The 18085-nt window shown below is 40.6% G+C and overlaps 1 pseudogene; it reads right to left on the bottom strand.

The window, feature by feature from the left end:
- Positions 1-6898: 6898 nt before the first annotated feature.
- Positions 6899-13837, bottom strand: LOC147820579 (vomeronasal type-2 receptor 116-like; annotated as a pseudogene).
- Positions 13838-18085: the final 4248 nt, after the last annotated feature.

Genomic DNA, 18085 nt, shown 5'->3' with positions numbered 1-18085 from the left:
ATGATATTTATAATCAATGGTTTTTGGTAATTTTTTTAAAATTAGCTTTGTTGCATTTAGTCCTTCTTTATAAATTTTTACTATTACAGCATCCCACTTTCTTGTCACAGTACAATTTATTGTCCGCAAGTGATTTGTATGCCTGTTAACATATAGGTAGATGATGGCAGATAGATAGATGATAGATAGGTAGAGAGATAGATAGATAGATGATAGATTTGGATCGTGGGAAGATCTTTTGGCTTTTTTCTACCACCTCCTTACCGACCGAACCATTCCACTATCTTTGAGCAAACGGTAGGGGCGGTCACCTCACCAGCCTCTCAACAGGACAACGGCCAACACATCCTCCCCCGATCAGCACAGGCCCCCTTCATCCTCTCAGGAGCACTGTCTTGTCATCAAATCTAAGCCTCGTGACTTTTCTTCCAACCCTACAAGGAGGGCAAAGTACAGTTGGCTCAATACGCTGGCAAGAAAAGGGGAGAGTCGATGGAGAAAAGTTCCCCAGGCTGGGCCCGGAGACTCACTCACACCTTTCACCCCACAACGCTGGAAGGCGGGGGCAGGAGGACCGCCAGTCATTCGAGCCCAGCCCCAACCGTTTAGCGGGTGACGGAGAAGCCGTCCCCAAATGAAAACATTTTGCAAAATGCCCTCGGGGAGAGAGCTCATTTCAAACGTCTCTGCCTACTGGCCCAGCAGCAGGGGACTCAAAAGGGCTAGCAAGAGAGCGAGAAAGAGAGAAACAAAGAAACCCGGGCAGCCTGCCAGCCAGACAGACAGACACACAGACAGAGTGGGGAGAAGAGCAAGGTTCTAGATTTCTTTGATCATTACCATAGGGTAAATGAAGACCGACCTGCGAGATTTCCCCAAGTGGGTGGGAGGCCTGGCCAGGTGCATTGTGGGAAACCAGGTCAGAGCAAACCTCCTTTCGTCTGAACCCCTGAGACCAAACTGGGAAAATCTTGGGCTCTTCGGTTTCCAGACCCAGGAGACCAAACGCCAACCTCATCCTTCATCCAACCATCCAGAGGCCCATTCGGCCACAAAACCAACCATCCACTTATCCATCCACTTATCCATCCACCCATCCCCCCGTCCACCCGTTCATCCAGACAGCCATCCATCCAGCCAGCCAGCCAGCCATTCATACATCCACACATTCACCCGGGCAGTTTGGTTTTTTTGGGTTTTTTTCTTTTCTTTTTTTGGTCCATTGAAGACGACTCTCTGTGATGCTTATGCAAGAGACGTGTGTTGAGAGACAAGGGAGAAACAGGAGGCCAAAGATTGCCCTCGTGGAACTCAGCTTTTTCCCTGAAGAGGAGTGCCTCTGTCCAGGGCTCAAGGCTTCCGCACACACTGCAATAGAAGCAGCTACCCGGATGCAGCTCTGGCTGCCCCTTGTTATTTCCGTGTGATGTGATTGGATGCCCGCGCATGGGTGTGTGGTGCCTGAGAACTCGGCTCCCCGGAAGTGTGTGCAAGGGGGCGGGATTGAGGCCGGAGCTGATTGGTCCGTGGGTATGGTCGGGGTCCTTGGGCTCACAAAGGTAGCCAGTAGCAGGTGTTCGGGAGAGGGGTTCCAGGCGGGGAGGGCGGGGCGAGAGGAGAGGAGAGGAGACCTCGCGAGATCTGGCAGCCAGGACCAAGCCTCAGCAAGGCTTCTAGCGTCGGTAAGTGCACATCCACAGCACGCCCGGCGCACGGGTGATTCCAGGCCTAGGCCTCACACGCACCCCGAGGACACTCAGCTGACCTCCCAGCCGGCGGTGAGCCGCGAGGATACGCGGGCCGTCCTCCCACGGCCCGCGCGCTGCCCCCAACCGCCGCCACCCCAGCGCGCCTACAGGACCCAGGTCGGGCCAGCTCAGTGAGCCAGGGACGCCAGGCGGAAGCAGCCGCCGGGAGCCAGCCAGAGAGCGAGCGAGTGGGCCCTGCGGGGAAGGGGAGGCCTGGGCGGACGGAGATGGCCAGGGCTGGGGGGACAGAGGAGCGGGTGGGGCGAGCAGTGCACAAGCTGCGAGGCCGCCTGCTGGCCACCAGCGACCCAGACAGGCTTGCCAGGTATTTGCGGAAACTCTGCGCCCTGCCGGTGAGCGCCCAAGTGCTGGCGCAGACCCGCGTCCGAAAGACAGTCAAGCGCCTGCGCCGACACGCGCTGGTCGGCACCTTGGCCAGCGCCTTGGCGGCCCTCTGGAAAAGCTTGGCTCTTTGGCAGCGAAAGCCTGGGCCTGGGCCCCAGGACTTACAGGAGAGCAGGGTCTCGGAGGGCGGCGGCGGCGACGGCGGCGGCGGTGGGAGGGACCAAGGCGGCGGCGGCGGCGGCGGCAGGGACCTAAGTGGTGGCGGCGGTGGCGGCGGGGGCAGTGACCTAAGAAATGGAAAAAACGGAAATAAAGTCTTTGTAAATGGGGAAGGGTGGAGGGTGTGAAGGGAGGGCTAGGAATGGGGAAAAAATAAGAACCACGATGCATTATGTAAAGGTACAATTCCCAATGAGAAATGTAATTGTGTTGTATACCTACAATGTACCAATAAAAGAATTTAATAAAAAAAAACCCAGTAAAAGTGACTTTGCCTTCATTTCCCCCAAACACTTGAGACACACTCAGCCCATTGTTCTTACCTCTTTCTGAAAGAGTCTTGGAAAGTCTGTTTTATGAATGTCTTTATTTGTACCGACCTGGCTGCCTCAGTGTTCTGAATTGATTCAAAATGTTTACCTTTCATGGTAACTTTTTACTTTGCTTCAAGGCAGAATTGAAATGGTGCTGTATTTGGTAAGTACAGTGACTTAGGGCACAGAGTAATGTTCTACGAGCCTACATTTCTGTTGGACAGCACTAAGCAGTAACATTCATTTCATTTTTTACCACACCTTTTAAAGACACTCAGAGCAGAGAACTTCCAAAACTGCTCAGGAAGTGGCAAGGATCATGGTAGGTGTGCTTGGAGGAAGAGAAAGTATTTTAGGTGGATTAATGGCAGTGTGTCTGTTACAGTAAAAATTATTTTAATTTGTACAATCACTCCATGTTGCAATCACACCTCATATTCATAAGGAGTAACTGGAGTGGACAGAGGAGTAAAAATGGAGAGATGGAAATGGTTTCCTTATGATGACAAAAATGTGTCATGTGCAGTAATTGTGGGAATTATTTAGAAGATAATATTCCAGGACAAACAGATCTTGTGTGTGTGTCATGGAAATGGAACATGTTTAGAAAATTGAGATCCGGAAGGAGATAGACACATCTAAGTTTATAATCTAGCCATGTCATATTTTAGTCATGAATGTTCATCTATTACTAAAAGTTGGAGAAATGCATGTCCTCATTTAGAAGTAGGTAGCTAATGCCTACAACAAACTGTATATTGAATGTTAAATGCTCGTTCTGTGTAAAATATGAATATATTCATACTTAATAATACTTTTTTCAGGTACCTTAAAGTGAAAAAACTGAGTCACCCTTCTTATTATGACACATATCATCATTTATATATACAGTGTATTTTATTATTAACTGACTGGGAACTGTAGCTTAGAAGTGTCTCGCATACACTAATGTGCATGAGGGATATTGCAGCTCACAGAGATAATTAATGCAGGTCAGAATTGAAGTATTACATTGCTAGTACATCAGATAGAACCAAGGAAATTTCTCTGGACTCCTTCTCTCTATACTTTATGATCCTTGCTTCTACTCAGGGTCATAGGACACATGGGACAGCACTGGCATCGTGACCTGGTTACATTGTGTCTTTGCTGGGTAACAGATTTGGGAGTGAGGCTTGCCACATAAGAGTGCCAATTCCTCCAACATGTTCTGCCTAACCTTCCATGGACTCTATCCTGGGCTGGATAATAATACAGAGAGTAGCAGAGGATGCATGTGGCAGAGATACATGTCAGGATGGATGCATCAGCATTGCCTGAATATCTTACCTGAAAGTACTAACACCACTAAAATTATTTCTCCTCTGAGAATCCCTGGAGCATGTGAGGCTCTGAGCTTCTGGAACCAGTGAGGGATGAACGTGCTTTTATATCCAGCCAAGATAAAATAAATTTTTAAAAATTGAAAGTGACTTCTTCAATTAGGAGAAAAATGTCAGTGTGCAACATATATCAGGTTATCCTAGGATTTGGCTTTCAGGAGGAAAGATTGAACAATAAGGGAAATTCATTCTGAAAAAATGATTTTCATTTTTTAAATGAAAAATTGGCATAGAAATATATTCTTTTTATAGGTATGAATATTAAACCTCAATGCACTTTATCACTGACCTACATCTTCAACCATGATCTGTTTTATTTTGTGTGAGTGTGTGTATGACAAAACCTCACTCTGTTGCCCATGTTGTTCTCCAACACATGATCCTCCTCAATCAGCATCGCAACAGGCTGTGCCTGCAGGCCTTCACCTCCATGCACAGATGAACACATTGTTTAGGCACAGTAAGAGCCAAAGTCTGAATTTTGGCACTGGAAGAGAAGAGAGCGCCCTCTGCTTTTCAGAGCAGTCTGAAAGAACATGTGCATGGACTTTGGAGGGGTCAGTCTCAGACGGTTGGGGGGGAAATTGTAACTGATGTGTCTGGAATTGTTCAAGACTGGAGTTTAGTTCTTCTTGCTTGGTCAGCTCTGCCTGCTGTGACTCAGGCAAAGAAAGGTGGATGCAGGTAGGATTTTTACAATGAATTCTCCAAAACAAAGGGACCTAGACTGTTTCTTAAAATGCCATTTACTGCCAACAGATGGACAATTTTCTTGTCTTAGCCTGAATTATCCAATGTTGCCAAGATGCATTCACAAGTCTGAGCTCCTGGCAAGATTCCCCAGAACTCTCTGATTACTACTGTGGCACAGAATGATACACAACCAATCAGATTCTTAAAATTGATACTACTTGGATCCAAGCCCAATTAAAAATATACTGAAGAGAGATGTGGATTCCCTTGGTTTATTTCTCCTTAGACAAGATGTGGTGTGAAAAGCACAATTAAATACTTAATTTAATGCATAGAGCTTGCTTATATTTTGACAAAGAGAAAATAGAGATAAGTAAAAGAGTGGATGATTGGGCCGGGGTTTTAGCTCAGTGGTTCCGCCGCCTGCCTTGCAAGTGGAAGGATCTGAGTTCGATCCCTGGTACCAAAAAAAAAAAAAAAAAAAAAAGAGTGGATGATCAATTTCTGGGTAGGGTGAAGTTTATTTCCCACAGATGAATCAGTCAGAGCTAAAGGTTTTGCAGGGTTTAGCAGAGAACAAGGATAAGTGTACTTCCGTGGGTATAGGCAAAAGAGGAAAGTGATGATTTTTAAAATTTTAGTGAATAAATTTTGATAGATTAAAATTGAACCTTTTAAAATATAATAAAAATTAAAATTCTGCATTTCTCTGCTTTATTTTTTGTGCACTCCTTGCCTCTATGCTTCCTTCTAGTTATGCGTGGACCACTTCCGTTGTTTTGCTGCTAACACTGCCTCTTCCCTCTGCCCACCCATGCTTTCATCATCAGACCTCCCATTCATCCAGTTCCTCCTCTCATTTAAGAAATGGTTTTACAGTGTATTTAAATGTAAAAATCCAACAAGAATGGCACTACAAAAAATGCTGTTCATCAAATCATTGACAATGTATCCAAACAGATTAAATTCAATTTTGCTCAAAATTATCTTAGAAAAAAACAGTACACTGTGAACAATTAAGTTTTTACTACTTGCTAATAGTGTTAATACTATTAATAAAATTTCTAAATTTAGGAGTGCTGAAAAATGTATTATGAAGTAAGAAATAGTTTGACCATGAACTGATGAAAATTCTGAGGAATATATAATACATATCTGATCACCTTTATAACAAGATGCCATATTGGCAGTGTAATGAAAATCACAAAGAAACTGCAAAGAAGGAGTAAAGAAGATAAATGTATGATAGATTGCAAGATCATATGCATTAAAAATCCAAGGGATTCAACAAACACAAATGCACACCCAAATAATTTGGTTATTTGATTCAACAAATAACTGTTCCTTTATAAAACATTGAATACATTCAAATGTGGCAGATAAAATAATTTCTTTTTGCATTAACAACAAATTATAAAAATTCAGGAATAAATCTGAGGAGAAAAACTATTGTGTATAATATTTTGGGTGTGTGTAAAATCGTAAAACAAGATATAAACTTGTTGACAGAAGTCTCCCATTATAAAAGGATATTTAAACAAGATAAATAGACTTAGCCAACCACTGATATGAAAATTCACTGGAAGCTCTGCAAAGTTAGCCTTAATTTAACATAAAAATTCAATTCATTGCTATTTTAAACCCAAGAACATTTGATATCACATATGATCAACCAATCCTAGGATTCTGAAGGAAACGAGAGGGACATTCTGCAAATAAAGGGCTTCAGAAATATTGGTAGTCAAGTGTGAGAAAGGAAATACAAACCCAGTTACCAGAATAAAGTTTAATCAGCATATTAAAGGCACACTAATTATCCAAGAGGAAAAACTATAATGAAATACATTAGGGAATTCTGAAATATAATGTTTTGCAGAGAAGAGTTATAATATGAGTAATTCATAAAAGTGATGGAGAAGAACAAGTGGATCACGAGATAAAAATATATAATATAATCAGTCTTAAGCAAAATTATAAGAATTTATTGCAGAATTTACAAAACAAAAAATTTCCAAAATAAAATTCAAAGTAAAAAGGTGATTGTTACAGGTAATGGTAGCATTAAGACTATTGTAGAAAAAAATGAGTCCCTTGATTATTGAAGTAAATGCCATGATTTATTCTAAAACCTGAGACAAAAAATGTTGCAGATTTGCCTAGAGACACTCTATATTTTATAAAGAGCATATTTTTTTAACTAATAAATTTTCTTTTTGCTAGAATGTACTTTACCCCTGAACCCATGCAGATAATTTCTATCAGGTCTTAACAAAATAATGTAGCATTTAGGAGCAGTGATGCAGCCCAGCAATCCTGCACTGGAGGCCAAGGTGGGGAAGACCTCCATGGCCACCATGACCTTCCCCTTGGTGCTTGTGGTACACAGGGAGGAAGGTGACCCACACACTGCAGAATACCAACATGCTGAAAGTCAGGAACTTGGCTTCATTGATTGTGTCAGGCAGGTTCCTGGCCAGGAAAGCCACAGTGAAGCTCAGGAGGGCCAGGGAGCCCAGGTATCCCAGGACACAGTAGAAGGCAGTGAGGGAGCCCTTGTTGCACACGATGATGATGTGGCCATGTTCAGAGTGTGCATCTGTGTCAACAAAAATCTGTGTGAGAGGTTCCCAGCCAGACTGCACAGAGAATAATTTGGATCAGGGAGCAGATGAGAATGACAAAATTAGAGACTCCTGACACCAGTAACCACCTGATTGATTGTTCTGGTTTTGTAATTGTGAAGGCCAGAATCACAGTGATGGTTTTGGCCAAAACAGTGGAAACAGCCACAGTGAACACAAGTCCAAATGTTATTTGCTGGAGGATGCAGGTGGCTGTGTTGGGATGGCCAATGAAGAGCAAGGCACAGAGAAAGCACAGCAGGAGGGAGATGAGCAGGGTGTAGCTGAGAGCCCTGTTACTGGCCTTGACTATGGGAGTGTCTCAGTGTCTCACAAAGAGCCCCAAAACCAGAGCTGTGAGAACAGAGAAACACAGAGCTGTGCAAATCAGAGCCATCCCTAGGGGATCTGTGAAGGACAGGAAGTCCACAGTCTTGGGGAGACAGCGATCTCTGTCTCTGTTCAGGTACTCATGCGTTGGGCACCATGTACACTGATCTGCATCTGGGGAGAAGGCAAAGATTCAGCATTTCTTTTTCACAAATTTTTCATTTCTGCCCAGTTAAACAAAGTGGTTAGCCTTGCAATATCTCTATAAGTACCGGTGGCTCATATGTAGTTTTGAGATCCATCAGAGTACATGCCTAACCTAGGGAGAAAGCTTTCAGCTGTGACTAATATCAAAGTCCTTCAAATGGACCCTCAACGTTAGAGGGGTTTGAGGTCACATCATGCTCTGATTTGTTAATGTCATCAAGGCTATGGGTTGTGGACTTCTCTCAGCCCCTTTGTTACCACCACAGCCCATTCCTCATGAAAATCCATGTGTAGACACATTTGTAATAGTCACTTAGTGCAATTGAATTTAAGGCTTTCCAATATCTATACTCAGATGGAGAAATATTTATTTGTCTTTTTACAAGCTCAGTGTTTTAACTAATTGATCTTAATTCATGGAAGAACAAGTCTTTCTTCATGTAACATATTTATTTTTCTGTGACTATTCCAGGAAATTTTTCATAAAAATATTGAAAACTGTGAATTGAAAACACTTGTATTTTGTATGCCACTATATTGCTGGTATACAACACTTTAGAGTAACTGATATTTTTATCCAATTAGTGAAGAATATGTGTATTTCTAAAAACTTCATGCACTTACAACTGAAATTATCATTTCCTAACCTTTTTTTATGTGTTATACAATAAGTTGAGACCTTAGTATATATGATGATCATTGCTGCAAATGTTCACGTCTGCTTTTATAGAGCTTGAAAGCAGTCATGGGGCACAGCTCTATTAATGAGTATTTCTTTGTTCAATTTAAAATTTATTTATAGAAGTAATAAGGAACTTTCCTACTCCCATTTTAAGGGTCCTAAGGGCTTTTTCTTCCCACTCAGGTGGAGATTTAACACATGCATTCACAGTAAACTATATCCCCAGCTTCTTTTGTTTTTCATTTTGAGACAGGGTCTTGATAACTTACTCAGGCCAGCCTCAAATTGCAATCTTCCTGCTTCAGAGCCTCTAAGTAGCTGGGGTTACAAGACTGCACCTCCATGCTGGGCTCTTATTTAGATTTTATAGGTAAATCTCTTGCAAGAGGACAAGATTATGAACTGTTTATACAGATTGTCTTTCATGTTTCTCTTGTTGGAATACTCATCCCTCTTCATAGTCACCAGGTGCTCCTGGTTTTTGCCCATAGATCTGCTTGACACAGACAAACAGGTGAATGTGGCAGCACGTATTCCAAATCCTTTATTTCTTTTTTTAATTTTATGAATTACTTTGATGTTTCAAACCTGTCACAAGGAAGAGAATAAGTTTTGGTAACTTATTTTTACTGAAAACAGTTACTAGCTTTGCTAAGTGAATACAACCAAATGATGCTTCCCGCTGATATAATTGGAATGGCCCAGTAGTTTTGCAGGAATTCAAACAATTACAATGTTTATTCTGTAAACTTTCTAACATTGAAGTATTTTTAAATTGGTCCTGCATTTCTTATTTTACAAAAGCATTTTGTTTGATTTGTAACTGCATAAATTTAAATGTGTAGACATTACTTTCAGAGATATCAGATGATTGTATCTTTCACTGGAATATTGTGTCTTTGTATTTTCTTATTGTACCATAACATAAAAGTTGATATTATACTATCTTTATATTAACTCTGCACACTTAAGACTGTGAACATGGCACACTGCATAATGGAATATTTCCACAATATTTTATGTAGTTTATTGTTTCATGAGTGTACATTCCTCAGATGAATGCAATTATAAAGCATTCCAAATATATTCCAATAAAAAAGTAACAATATATGTACTTATATTTTGTTATGGAAACTATTGGGTGGGAAACTTCAAAGCACTGGCAGATAGGTAGGGGAATTATATATCTTACATTCCCTGGACAGTCTTTAGAATGGCTCACCATGAGACTCATGTTTTAATGCCATCTGACTCAGCCCTGGATGGCAAAGAAAGGCAACCACTGGAATCAGTGCCTCTGAGGAGCATAATAGAATGTGCACTGTCAGATGAGAATATGGACATATTTTAGTGATCGAGGTTAAAAAATAAATGTATTGGAGGCACAATTATCGTGGTGTAGCTTAATGTTTTCTACCTGTCTGATTGGAAATGTGTCTCTCTGGGCAAAATACACAAGTCAAGCAGCAGGCAGGTCTTCTTTCCTGTGGAATTTTTCTAAATCCTGGACCACAGCTCTGGCTACACACTGATTGAGGAGTCTTAAGAGGAAGAGAGAAGCACTGGTCATGATTTTGCACATTCTTAGCAACTTAGCTTTGATGTAAATATTTCCCTCCTCATCAAAGAGAAATTTGACTTTCTCTATGAGATCATCACTTCCTCTCTCCCATCCTTTCCCAATTTGATACTACCTAGACATCTAATTCAGGATTACAATAGTTAACTTCCCTTTGTTTGTTTAAGCTATTTGCCAAATATAATACACAGTACCCTGATTAACTTAATATGTCACCAGCAACATTGCTTGACTATTTTCTCTTATTTACCAACTTCTTCCAGAATCTTTTTTGTGTCTGTGGTACCGGGGATGGAACTCGGGACCTTGCACTTGAAAGGCCAACATGGTGCCACTGAGCTAAATCCCTGTCTCTTCCAAAATCTTTAGAGTGTTAAGTCTTTATGTGTTAATGCTTCAAAGAGGGTTTACTCTGGAGATTATTTTACAGTGGCATCACACTTGATTGAACATAATCTTTTAAGTTCTAGAGAGCAGAATGTAATGACATGATAAGTTGGTCAACCACTGAAATTAACTACAGAAAAAATTACCTCCAAGAAATATAAAGAGTGATGCAATAGAGAAATAAAGAGAATACGTTATGAACTGTATGTGTATTTATTGCCTCTCTGTACTTCAAAATCAAGGCGGGCACCGCTTTCTGCACACTAACAGTCTGTTGCATACAGAGCATGACTATTATATAAATCGCCTCTAAAATTTTGTGGGATAGTTCAAGCATATAAAGGTGACATTACATCCTGTCAGTGCTTTGAGATGCTAACTAGAACAAAAGCTGAAGACTAAATCTTATGCCAAAGGACAAAGGAAAAAAGGAATAGTGTGAATGTTATTTCAATCTAAGACTTGCCATTTTATAGTCCTTCAAAGTATAGTAAAGACTCTGACAATGTATGGCAAAGGTTTTTGTGTATTTGGATGGATATGTGTGGTATCTACCTATTATTTCATCTCCACCCCTTTTCACTATTTTTATTCCTTTTTCATTCACTGCAATATGAATAAATATAGCTTGATAAAATATAACTGTTGGTATAAATTTGCTCTCTCTACCAGAATTAGCTCAGAATACCTGTCAGATGCTAAAGGTGAATTTAGTGCTGAGTTAAAGGCTTACATTTAGTCTGATCTCAGACTATATTCATATATCTGCTTTATCCACTATTGAAAGGAGTCATAACTCTGTGAATCCACAGGCCATTCTATCATCTCTTTGCTGATGACCAAGGCCTGATTATGTGGACTGTTGGAGACAAATTCTCCTACTTTAACCAGTAACCCAAGACCAGCTGGGAAATTCACAGTGTTCTTAATGTCATATTGTGCCATATGGTGTCTTTTGTCATCTAAGGAAATGTGCATCCTCACACTGTTTCTGAATTCAATTTTCTTCAGGAATGGATGAAGCTAGAGGAAAGGCCTCAGTTTGAAAATGAGAAATTCATGCAAATTAGAGGTGGAAAACCAATGTGTACTAAGCAATGCTTTTCCCTCCACCGTACACTCAAGTTTCATCTTTGATAGATGGTCTGTTGTGTTTGGGTGTTCACCACCCCATGGGTCCAACTGAGAACTCTTCTCCCCATTAAAGAGTGGGGGAGTAATGGAAACCAATCACAACAATTTTAGGATATTGGCTCCTGTGCAGCATTTTGCACAATCTTTGTTGCAACTCTGAGCTCTAAGTTCATTTTGGATTTGGTACATGTCAATCTTTTGCACTGAAAAGGGATCTATATGAGTGAATTCATTTAGGATCTTTTTTTTAAAATATATTAAATTCTTTTATTGGTACATTGTAAGTATACAACACAATTACATTTCTCATTCAGAATTGTACCTTTACATAATGCATCTTGGTTCTTATTTTTTCCCCATTCCTAGCCCTCCCTTCACACCCTCCACCCTTCCCTATTTACAAAGACTTTATTTCCATTTTTTCCATTTCTCAGCATTTTTCCTTTCCCTTCTTTCCTTTCCCCTGCCCCTCCCACTACCCCTACCCCTTTGGACCTTTTCTTACTATTTTATATTATTGATTATTCATTCTAATCATTGGTACATTTTAGGTATACAATATAATGACATTCATCATTGGAAATTTGCACCTTTACATCGTCTCTCTTGGTTCTTATTTTTCACCTTTGCCCAGCCCTCCCTTCAACCCCTCCATTCCTCCCTATTTACAAAGATTTTGTTACTACTTTTCCATTTTCTCATATTAATCCCATTCCCTTCTATCCTTTCCCCTAGCCCTCTCACTTCCTTCCCCTTGGCCCCTTTTCTTCCTATTTCACATTACGTATTATACATTTAGTCCTTATTTACACTTTCAGTTTCTCACACCAGAGAAACGATTCAGTATTTACACATGTGTGTCTTATTTACTTCACTTAAGAGTATCGCCTTAAGAGATTTCACAGTCCTCTCATTCTGAACAGGCAGAGTTGTGGGTTTTCTTGATCCGTAGCATTTAGGGAAGGGTGTGTATATGTGATGTTCTATGAAAGAACTCTTAAGATCCACGTGTTCTTTTCATTTCTGGCAGATAGGTCAAGAAGGAGTAAACTTTGGCTGGTGTCTGCCTCACCCCCTCCCTGTTCCCTTGGGCTCCAGTGCCACCTGCCAGCAGCCAATACTGGATGTAATCTCTGAGAAAGAAACAGGTATTTACTGTGTTAATCTCTGAATGTCTTCAAATTATTCCTGCAGTTACCTAGAGTGTCTTGAGAAATACAATCACCTACAATGGGTAACTGTGTAAAGACAGTATTTCCAGAATGCTCCCAATGTAACAAATCTATTTATCCATTATGCCCCCTAACTGATCTTCATGTTGTTAGGTTCTTCAGGAAAGAATATATGATACTGATACCTGGTAGTAGAAATTTCTCTGGGAGTCTTCTCAAGATATCTGTGTGGGTGAATTTAAGGCAGGTTTGTGCAAAGTGGATGAATCTCAATAGAGTTGTAGGAGCTTCAGCTACACTTTGGATCTCTAAAACTTTAAGCCCTCAGTGTTGTCTCAAATAAATCAGATGTCCCCGTGTCCCTCGACCCACACTGGAGAGTCACTGGCCCCTGGAGGCTCCTGAGACTGTCATGCTCTGTGATGTGCAGATTGTGCTGTGGAGATTCCCCACAACACACAGCTGTGAGCTGCTAGCAATCAATGGTAAAGGAAGTTGGGAAATTAATGCACTGGCACAAGGCATAAATATGGATTGAAGCTCACAGTAACTACTTCTTCCCTCTCTCTCTCTCTTTTTAATCTCAATTATCTCCAAAGGCAGGGAGTTTCCTATAATCTGTCTTAGGCATTTAAAGGATTTCCATTCCTAGTCTCCATATGTCCTATTGACCAGATGGGAGGGAATGACATTGGAAGCATTAAAAAATTTTTCTTTCCAAAATTCATGTCCTACTTGCCTGTGGGAATTTGTAGAGTTCCAAAAGTGTTCCAATCTCAGCTGAAAATGCTGCCATGGTTCCTGCAACGATGGCAGAAAGTTTACTGTGTGTCTGGCAGTTGTAGTTTGGGAATTCCCTCACTGTTCCAGACAGCCAAAGCATTGTGCTCCACAAGGAGAAGTGGTCACTGGCAATGGCATTGTAGACATGGAAACCCAAGGTCACATTGGGGAGGAGCTGAGAGTCCTTGTTGATCTCCTCCATGGCAAAGTAGAAAGCCAGTATGTACTGGTAGCTCTTCCAAAACCATCTATTAAATTAGAAATTATATCAGTTCTACAAACTGTGTCCATAAAATTTTAGAACATAGTATATTTCCTATTTTGTGCAAACAGAAGTTACTTGATTGTCAAATGCACAAAGATACTAAGAGGTTGTAAGATTATGATTATTGTACAGACTAATACATGCTACACTATGAATGAAACCCGAATACACTGCAAAACATGAAATTATCCAGATGGAAATATCACAAATCATATGGATCCATTTATAGGAGATGTTTCAAGTAGGCAAATATATAGCATTGCAAAGTAAATTATTGCCTTCCAGGAATGGAAGGAAGAATGATGAGAAACTCTAAATGAATATGTGGTAATGAAAATACACTGGCTTTCCTGTAAGTGTTTAGCATTAAATATCATCAGCTTTGTCAATGAGGATACCTTTGTAACCAATACTTTTATTTTACTTATATTTATCAGGGAAAATGTGCATAGCATAATTTAAAAATATTGGACATTTAGGTATCATGGGTACAGAAATTGAGTTACAACCAAAACGTCCAAAATTAGTTAAATGAATGGTGGCATACTCAAGTAAAATGACAGTAGGCCTGGCAAAAATAACAGAAATGTTCATTACTCCTACAAAATTAGGACTGTGATATACTTCTAGTGACTAGAAGACCATTTACAGAATAAAGCTGAGAGTCTGTGCCCATATTAGGCTTGCACAAGTATAGGAATATGTATTTTTATTGTTTTCTGACCATGTTAATTGTAACTGGCTATTTTGCAGAGAAGGAGAGTGGCCTGAGGCTTCCCTGGCTGGACAATAGATTACAGAGTGCAAACGTGGGCTTCCAGCTTTGGGAAATCGGGTGACAGTTTTTCTTCTTCACCCCCTTGGCTCTCATGAACTCTCTTGACCCACAGGTTCTTAGGAGGTCCACAGAATGCCTGGGATTAAATATTCTTTCCTTCTCTATTATCAGTGCCTACACCCTAACTGAGACAGATGGGAAGCATCAGTAGCTGTCACCTAACCAGAGATTTCACATACATGAAGCAATGGCCAGAAAATAGTCCATTTTATATTTTTGGTAAAGGAAGAGAAAGAGATTAAAGGAAGGGAAACTCAAAATTAAAACATGAAAAGGAAGGATAACAGGCAGGATGTGTCAGAATACTAAAGACAGAGAGTCAGAAAACTAAAATTCTTCCCACAAGTTGGCAGCCCAATATCTTCTCTTCTTATTGAATGTGGTTTTGCTGAAATGACAAGACTTAAAATGATGTCAGCAGATACTGGTAAGAATAGAGACACCCATGGAATCAAGTTGCATAATGACCAACTCTCTTGGGATATGGATATATTGATGTGTTGAGCCCTTCTTTCAGTATGCTCTACTGTTGCACAAGCAAACCATGTAAGGAGAAACATGGTAATCTACAATTAAGCCCTTAATAAAATCAATCTGGAAACCAGTTAGTACAAACACATGCCATACTGTTGAGTAAGTCTAGAATGAATGAATTTCTGCTTTTTTTTCTGGAAAAATTAACAATGAGGTTCCTGGAGTAAGGCATTAACCCCATTTAAAAGATGGTTTCATTTCTTCTCGTGAACATCAAGCTTAGGGGAATGAATGTCTCATGTTTGATAAGATTCAATTACGGGGACCAGTGAGCAGACAGTGAGGACCTCACCACATGGAGCTGGGCTCCCTCCTGCCTGTGCCCCGGCCCCCAGTGACTAGTTTAGCCATGTGGGGACCTGCTGCACCCTTCCCTCACCTCTGGCCTCCTGGCTGTGCCGGTTCCTGGTTCCACACTACAGAGGCAAAGTGGGGCATAAAGGCCATTGTCCTGAACTGCAGAAGATACAGCAAAAGTGAACAACAAAAAGAGGGCCTTTCTCAGGCTCCTTGATGAAAATTAAAGCCTATTAGAAAAGTGAAGAGAATCTTTGCAATAAAGGCACACCAGACCACCATACTTGGTAAGGTGGACAGATCATCACCTCCCATCAGAACATGGACTATCCTATAGGGAAGGGCAGCCGGAGCCTGCAGTAGAGCCTTGCAGGGTTCAACCCTGCAGGAGGACAGGGAGCTCAACTTGGCCCTTGGAGCCAGAAATCTGCCTGAATCACATGGGTCTGCTACAGTCTTGCTGAGACTCATTGACTTACATCTGCACACTGCTGCCTGCATTGCCTATTGTGACAGCAGAGACATACCCTAAAGGAGGCCCTTCATTTTTATTTTTTATTTCTTATTTTCAAAAACATCTTTTGCTCTTATTTTTAATTTTTAGTTTTTATTTTTTCTACTCTTCATTTTTTTCTTTTTTCTTTTTCTTTTTTATTCCTTTTTCTTTCTCTCTCTCTCATTCTCTTTCTGTCTTACTTTGTACTTCATCTTCTTTTTTGTTTCTGTTCTGGCCCTAATTTGGATTTCTTCTTTATTTTTCTCTTTTTCTATTTTTCCTCCTCTCAATTGTCATTAGTTTTAAAAGAAAGTAAATAAAATTTCTAGCCACCCTATTGCTGTTAGGTTGTTCTGGTCTCTTTGTTCTTTAATTCTGTCTTTTACTCTTGTCTTCAACAGTTTCTTAGAGTTTGCATGATCTTCCTGTGTCCTCTGCCTCACTGCTAACCTTTCCCTATCCTTCTACTTATCTATCCCTCCCTCCCTCAGCCAACTAATTTTTAACAAAGGAGCCAACCACCCTCATTGGAGAAAACATAAATATTTAATAAATGGCATTGGAAAAACTGGATTTCAACCTGCCAATGACTAAAACTAGACCCATATCTATCACCATGCACTAAACTAAACTCAAAGGGGATTAAAGAGCTAAATATTAAAACAGAAACACTAAACTTGCTGGAAGATTAGTTGGATAAAACTCTTGAAGACATTTGCATAGGAAAAGACTTTATGAACAATTCCTCAGTAGCATGGGAACTAGCATAAAGAATCAGCAACTGGGATCTCATCTTATTAAAAAGCTTCTGCACTGCAAGAGAAACCACCAACAGAGCTAAGAGACAACCTACAATATGGGAAACAATTTTTAGCCGCAGAACCTCAGACAAAGGACTACTATCCAAAATATATAAAGAACTTAAAAAAATCAAACACCCCCAATTAAAAAACCCAATTCAAAAATGAGCATCTGAAACGAATAGATATTTCTCACAGAAAGAAGTAAAAACAGCAAATACACACATGAAAAATCTTTCAACATCACTGATCATTCGAGAGATGCAGATGAAAACAACACAGAGATTCCACCTCTGTTGGGAGCAATGCTACATAATTTTGGAGAAAAATCATTTGATTAGGTCTAGTTCTCTTGCCTACATGCCAGCTATGGTGATTCAAGACATAATTCCACTTTGGTCTCTGGTAACAACTGAGACTTCAATGATCCGGTGATGCTGTGATGCTCCAGGTCAAGATTATAGCAGCTGAAGATATCCTTGGAGGAGCAAAATCTTCATCTGCATAGTTCCTCATTGATCTAGATATTCCACTGCACTTCAGGTACTGAACTCTCTGTCCTGAGTTGTCTGTTACATTTGTTTCTCCCGATGTACCAAATGCTCTATTCTGAGTCATTTGTTACATTTATTTCTCCCAATGTACTGAATAAAAGGTGCAGCGAACTCAGGGGGCTTTTTCTTTGCCGCCCAGAGCAGCACTGATCAGGTCTAAAGCTCAACTTCTTCTCAAAGTCTCATTTTTTCTACCTTTCCTGTATAATAAGTTAATTCACCTTGTGCTCCCGTGGCTCACAGGAGACTAGGACTTACTGCAGAAGTTCTAGTAACATCCGCTTTCCCTGTTCCCTACACACCTCACCCTAGAAAGAATGGCTGCTATCAAGAAATGAACCAACAACAAACATTGGTGTAGTTATGGGGAGAAAGGAACGCTTCTTCATTGTTGGTGGGAGTGCAGACTGATGCAACCACTGAGGAAATCAGTATGGAGATACCACAAAGAACTAGGGCTAGAGGTCCTATTTGACCCAGCTATTCCCTTGCTGGGTATCTTCTCAAAAGAATTAAAAGAATCATACCACAGCGATAGATGTGCACCCATGTTTATAGCAGCACAGTTTGCAATAGCTAAAGCTTGGAAACAGCCCAAGTGCCCAACAACTGGAAACTGGATAAAGATGATGTGGGTTTTTTATAAAATGGACTACTGCTCAGTGATAAAGAATGAGAAACTACAGACATTTGTAGCTAAGTGAA

This window comes from Heterocephalus glaber, unplaced genomic scaffold, assembly GCF_053883595.1.
Source record: "Heterocephalus glaber isolate CG9 unplaced genomic scaffold, H.glaber_assembly_v1.0 deba00001845, whole genome shotgun sequence".
NCBI classification, from domain to species: Eukaryota; Metazoa; Chordata; class Mammalia; order Rodentia; family Bathyergidae; genus Heterocephalus; species Heterocephalus glaber.
Note: the sequence above shows the minus strand (reverse complement) of the source record. Positions and strands in the feature narration are given on the sequence as shown.